The following is a 6,410-nucleotide window of genomic DNA, read 5'->3' as shown; positions in this document are numbered from 1 at the left end:
GCTCCTGCCAATGCCTTACTTCCTCTGTCACCTCCTCCCTCCTTGCCGGCCTCATAGGTTATTGTGCAGGGGACTGCTGAGTTAGCTCAAACCCACTCAGTACCCATCAGAGCAACCCTTACTCTTAGAGGGAGCAGGTGACCATCACAAAAATGTGCTTCCTGGGGAATTCCTGGCTCAAACACTGCTTCCTACCTGCCTGGCTTTTTAAGCATATCCTGGAGCAGCAGCACTGTCAGAGGGAATTAGAACGCGAGGCACAGGTACACACCACATGTATCATTTTAGATTTCCTAAGAGCCGTATCAGGAGACAGTAAAAAGAAGCAATGAAATTTATTTTGAAACATATCTTTTATTTAACACAATATATCTAAAATATTGTCTTTGAAAGTGTAATCAGTATAAAACATCATTGAGATTCCTTTTTTTCATACTAGGTATTTGAAATCCCATGTGTTTTACACGTACAGCACATCTCAATTCGGATGAATCCTATTTAAAGCATTCCATAGTCCTATGTGGCTGGTGGCTACCATATTGGACCACACATACTAGAGACCTAGGACACCCTTGGGAAGGGTCCCACTGCACAGTCACTGCTCATGTATAATCATCCAACAACTCTGACTCCTCAGAGGTCAGAGACAATAGGGTCCTCACAAAATAGGATATGGAAGTATCAGTTATTGACTGGAGCAGAGAGAAGTCAAGGACAAGACAAGAAAGGCAAATTCAAATTCACATGGGGTTGCCCAATGCTGACCACACTACAAGTTCTCTGCCTGGGTCTATGGTCTAAGACAGCAGGCTAAGGGGCTATAAGGGGTATTTACACATAGGACTGAGGGCTCCTGGTGAGTAGGACTTTTAGAAGAAGGAGGAAAGACAGGGTGCCGCAAGGCCATATAGAGAAGTGAGGAGTGCCTCACGCATGCCTTCATCCCCATTCTGACATCTCTGCTAGCTGTAGCCCCACACAGAGCACCTCTCCTCCCAGGAACATTCCACAGCAGCCTTTATGTCAGGCCAGCCATGTAAGCAGTCTTTCGGGCAGCACTTCCAAGTGGGGGTCCCACAAAAAGATGAGCAGACCTTAATATCAAATGCCTTCTTGAAAAGATCAAAAGAATGCAAAGGAGCTGGTTGGTCAAGGGCCCTGAATGCTTATGATTGTAATGAGGGATCAGAGAAGGCACCTATCCCCAGAGCCCAAAGTTTTGCTGTCAAATCTCAAGTGCCTTAGGGGGAAAAAATAGAAAAGAACGGAACCCTGGCTTTATTGGGCTATCTGTTGTGGTGGGATGGAGATGGTTTAAAAACAGCCACCACCCTCCCCCCCGAATTTTCTAGCACTCTTTGGAAAACAGTTTCCTTGAGAAGAGATACGTATTTGGAAGAGTTTTTTTCTGTGCAGGTACCCAAACATACTTTGTATTCGCGCGCGCGTGCGCACACACACACACAGACACACACACACACGCTCCATAGGTTTTTGGAATTAATGGCATTTGACAGTGCTGAAGAAGTCAAGCAAAACAATATGTTTAAATCTCGTTAGAAATGACAATCTAATGGCATGAGGGGCGGGGAGACAGAGATCCTAACTGACCACATTTGCCTTCCTTGCAGATACTGCACCTATGCTAAACCAAGTCATGCTGTTGGGTAGTTTTAGAAAGGGCAGGGCAGCATGAGGTACTTAGAGTTCTTCAGGCAGCCTTCAAACCTGCTGTACGAGGTGACGGACTATGGCTAATAACCCAGCAGGAAAATGTGAAACCTCAACAGAATAATGAATGGTCACTAACGGAGCTTACCTCCAGTGAAAGGCGTACTCAGAAGAACAAGGAAGTATGTCTGGTGAGCCCCTGGAGGTGGCTGTGTTCCTAATGGGGAGGGAGGATTAAGTTTTGGGGCCAGAAATAATTTCTACCACCTCATCACACTTACCCAAGCAGGAAAATCCCATCCTAGCCAATCCCTGCCTTACAGAAAACTACATGTGATATCTTGGCCGCCATGTTTTGCCGCCATGTTTTTCTACAAGGCGTCTCGTATCGCTAAGCTGTATGCATCCACTCAATGGAGCCAGAGAAGGACCAGGAGAGTGGGTGAGTGAGCTAGAAAAGAGGCAAGGTTGTCAGTTTGGGGTTTTTTGTTTATTTATTTTTAATGGTTTTTTTATGCCCACCGATGAAAAAAATTTATTGACTATTGCTTTCATTAGTTGAGAGATCACCATTTAATGATCTCTTACTCAAGAACTCTGAAGGTCGAAGCTCGAGGGCTGATCTCTCTGCCGTGGACTGCCTGCCCCTTGCCACACCACAGGCTCAAGCTCTGGAAACTCTTAGAAGCATAGAGGATAAGATTTTTAGATGTGCTTTAGAGAAAATATAACCCATGCTTCGCCTCAGACACCTTCCCATTCAAGTCTGAGAAGAGAAGTGCCTTTTCTGAAGCCAGATGGGGATAGTCTTGCAACATTGGGGAAACCAGAAATTACCAGGCTTTGATTTCTCAGGCAGACTTTATTTATTGACCTGGAAGTTTAAATCGTATTTAATGAAAAGTCTTGTGAAATTCAAAATGCTGGACCTGCCCTTCCTTTTCTCAGGAAAGGTAAGAACAAGGAGGTCAACTAATAGTTAAGTTGACATATTATAAACACAGATCCAGGTAGGGCAAAGGTCTTTTAAGATTAAACAGATTTAACCTTGCATGTTCTATTATCTTCATGATAAACCCCTTTCTTTGTTTACCGGTAGTTAATGAGAAGCAATGCTTGCAAATAAAATAGGTTAACCACCTAAACAAGTAACCCCTGCTCAATACAGGAAATTGTGTTTGCTCCCTTAAGTCATAAAATTTTTGTTTATGAAATTGAATCTGCTCACCAAAGTTATAAAGTGAGCTTATTAGCTTTGAGTTAATTTAATCCACGACTCTGCACATTGTGTAGATTTTCTGACCGGCAAGAAAATCTTGGATCCGTGGATTTACTCTTCTCAGGCTTGTAAGGGTCTAGTCAATAAACTGCCACTCTGGCAGTTTTAAACCCAAAGAGATCAAAATTTTCATTTTCTCCTAACAGAGTCATAAATATTTTGGGTTAAATTTGATCCTAATGTTAGAGTAGTCCAAAGAGTGCCAGGTTTTCCACAACTGTTGAATGTTAATCATCATATCTTATCAGAAAAGTTTAGGTGTAGGGGCGCCTGATTGGCTTAGTCAGTTAAGAATCTCACTTCAGCTCAGGTCATGATCTCGTGGTTTGTGTGTTTGAGCCCCGCATCGGGCTCTGTGCTGACAGCTCAGAGCCTGCTTCAGATTCTTTTTTTTTTTTTTTTAATTTTTTAATGCTTTATTTATTTCTGAGAGAGAGAGAGAGAGAGTGTGAGCAGGGAAGGGTCAGAGAGAGAGGGAGACACAGAATCTGAAGCAGGCTCCAGGCTCTGAGCTAACTGTCAGCACAGAGCCCAACACGGGGCTCGAACCCTCGAACTGTGGGATCATGACCTGAGCCAAAGTTGGATGCTTAACCAGCTGAGCCACCCAGGCGTGCCCCTTGCTTCGGATTCTGTGTCTGCCTCTCCCCTGCTCTCTCTCTCTCTCTCTGTCTCTCTCTCTCTCTCTGCCCTGCCCTCAAAAATAAATAAACATTTAAAAAAAAACTTTCTTAAAGTTTAGGTATAACTAAACTATACAAAATAGACATATGTTAACCTTACAAATCAATCCTATTTCACATTGTAATAGGGGTACCTATTTTCTGGAGAAGCATCCTGATGTAGAACAGTGTGTTACACATGATATTCCTGGTTTTATATTTTTAAGATTTTTAACATTGATTGTTTATTCCTTTTTTAAAAACAATTCTTAATGTTTATTATTTATTTTTGAGAGAGAGAGACAGAGCATGAGCAGGGGAGGGGCAGAGAGAGAGAGAGAGAGAGACGAATACACAGAGTCGGAAGCAGGCTCCAGGCTCCGAGCGGTCAGCACAGAATCTGACACGGGGCTCCAGTCCATGGACCATGAGATCGTGACCTGAGCCAAAGCCCGACTCCCAACAGACTGAGCCACCCAGGAGCCCTGATTGTTTATTACTTTTAAACAAGGGTCTGTATTAATACTGTATTTCATTCTTCCCATCCTGTCCTTTATATAAATAGTCTCTGCTACCGAGAGCTACCATGTAAAAAAGCACACTCCGTCTTGGGGTAACCCTGTGCAGTTCACACAGACTGTCTCATTTGATCATCAGAGAACCTTGGGTGGTAGGTTCTGCCTCCCATTTTACAGATGTAAAAACTGAGGCTCTGAGAGGTTATATGACTTGATGAAGATAACTGGCCAGTAAGTGATAGAGTCAGGGTACAAAGCCAGGTCTTTTGACACCAAATCCCATGTCCTTCCAGCACACATAATACCACATTTGGGACTGAGCTCCAAGGTGCCTATACGGCCGATGTAGTCAACGCAGACGTGTGGAAAAGCTCTGGATTTCTGGTCGCATTTTTGCCCAGGCAGAGGCATGTGCCTCTAGCAGCATGGCTTAGGAAATGACATTTTAACTCTCTGATCTACATTTCTGCTAAACATTTTCTTCTTGCGGGGAGACATTTGGGCTATTACCTGGTTAACATTTGCAAACTGCTGCAGGAAATTCATTAGCTTGAAAGGAACACAATTACAGTAATCACACTCAGAAACAGAAGGTGGGGCGTTAATTATTGACAAGAGATCACCCAGAAGATACAACACAGAATTATTAACGGAGCCAGTGGGACTGTTAGGATGGAATGAACAGAGCCCATTTAACCAGCTCTGGAGCATAAAAAGCCAGGAGCTGAGCATTCACAACACCTCTACAAGACCCCCTGGGAAAGAACAACTTGCTATTCTCATTCAGTTACGATTCTCATTCTTATTAAAATATATTGAGCCATTCTAAATGTTCTTTTTTTTTTTTTTAATTTCTAGGAGAGAGAGAGAGAGACAGTGTGAGCAGGGGAGGGTCAGAGAGAGAGGGAGTCACAGACTGAAACAGGCTCCAGGCTCTGAGCTGGCAGTCAGCACAGAGCCCGACGCGGGGCCCGAACCCACGAACCGCGAGATCATGACCTAAGCGAAAGTCGGACGCTTAACCGACTAAGCCACCCAGGCGCCCCTATATTGAGCCATTCTAAAGCCTACCATGAGATGCCAGTTTCATGCTTGGTCAAAGCACTAGTATTTGCAACTCAACAAATTCAATCATTCTTCACTGAATATCCATGGTGGGGTTGGGGGAATCGTGGGGACCTGGTGAGGAACAAGAGGCAGAGCTGAACCTAGGATTACAATCCTTCATTGGGGAGGATCAAGATCACACTCAAATCCCATACTGAAAGCCAGAATGTACCTTGCTGAAGACCCTGAGCAGCATCCTGAAGAGAAGAAACAGTACCCCAAGAGCTGACTGGGGTGAGGAGCAAAATTAACTAACATTTCCTGAGCATCATCTATGTGCCACGCACTGTGCAAAGTGTTCGATGATATATAATTGAATCTTTGTAGCACAGCAACTCTGTGAGTGGGATTATTATGTTCATTCATTTCACCAATAAGCAAACTGAAACTTGGCAAGTTGTCTTACCCAGGGTCACAGCAGTAAGTGGCAAAGCCGGAGTCATACCTGGGAGGGCCTGATTCCAGGCTCCATCCCCTCAATTGTTCTGCTCTATCTCTGAGCGGAACAGAACATTTGAAATCAACACAGGGAATGGTGGATAGAAACAAAGGAGTGGAGGGTGAAGCATTCCAGAAAGTAGGAATTTAGGAAGAGGCAAAGGAAATCATTAAGTGTTGTCCATGATGAAGAATCTTATATGTCAAGCTTGGGAGTCTGCTTAGCTTGATAAATTAAAGGGGACTTTGCAATATCAAACCATCTCTCTTCAGTAAACAGGGATGCGTTGCATTTCTCTAGAAGCCAAGGTTTTTCAGGGCACATGGGTGGCTCAGTCGGTTAAGCATCCGACTTCAGCCCAGGTCATGATCTCATGATTTATGGGTTGGAGCCCTGCATCGGGCTCTGTGCTGGCAGCTCGGAGCCTGGAGCCTGCTTCGGATTCTGTGTCTCCCTCTCTTTCTGACCCTCCCCTGCTCACATTCTGTCTCTCTCCCTCTCTCTCTGTGCGTGTCTCTCTGTCTCTCTATCTCTCAAAAATAAATAAACATTAGCATCCGACTTTCGCTAGGTCATGATCTCGCGGTTCGTGGGTTCAAGCCCCGTGTCGGGCTCTGTGCTGACTGCCAGCTCAGAGCCTGGAGCCTATTTCAGAGTCTGTATCTCCCTCTCTCTCTGACCCTCCCCTGCTCATGCTGTCTTTCTCTCTCTTTCTCTCCTAGAAATAAATAAAA

This window comes from Hyaena hyaena, unplaced genomic scaffold, assembly GCF_003009895.1.
Source record: "Hyaena hyaena isolate Hyena2069 unplaced genomic scaffold, ASM300989v1 scaffold_33, whole genome shotgun sequence".
Classification (NCBI taxonomy): Eukaryota; Metazoa; Chordata; class Mammalia; order Carnivora; family Hyaenidae; genus Hyaena; species Hyaena hyaena.
The sequence above is the reverse complement of the archived record's forward strand: the minus strand, read 5'-3'. Positions refer to the sequence as shown.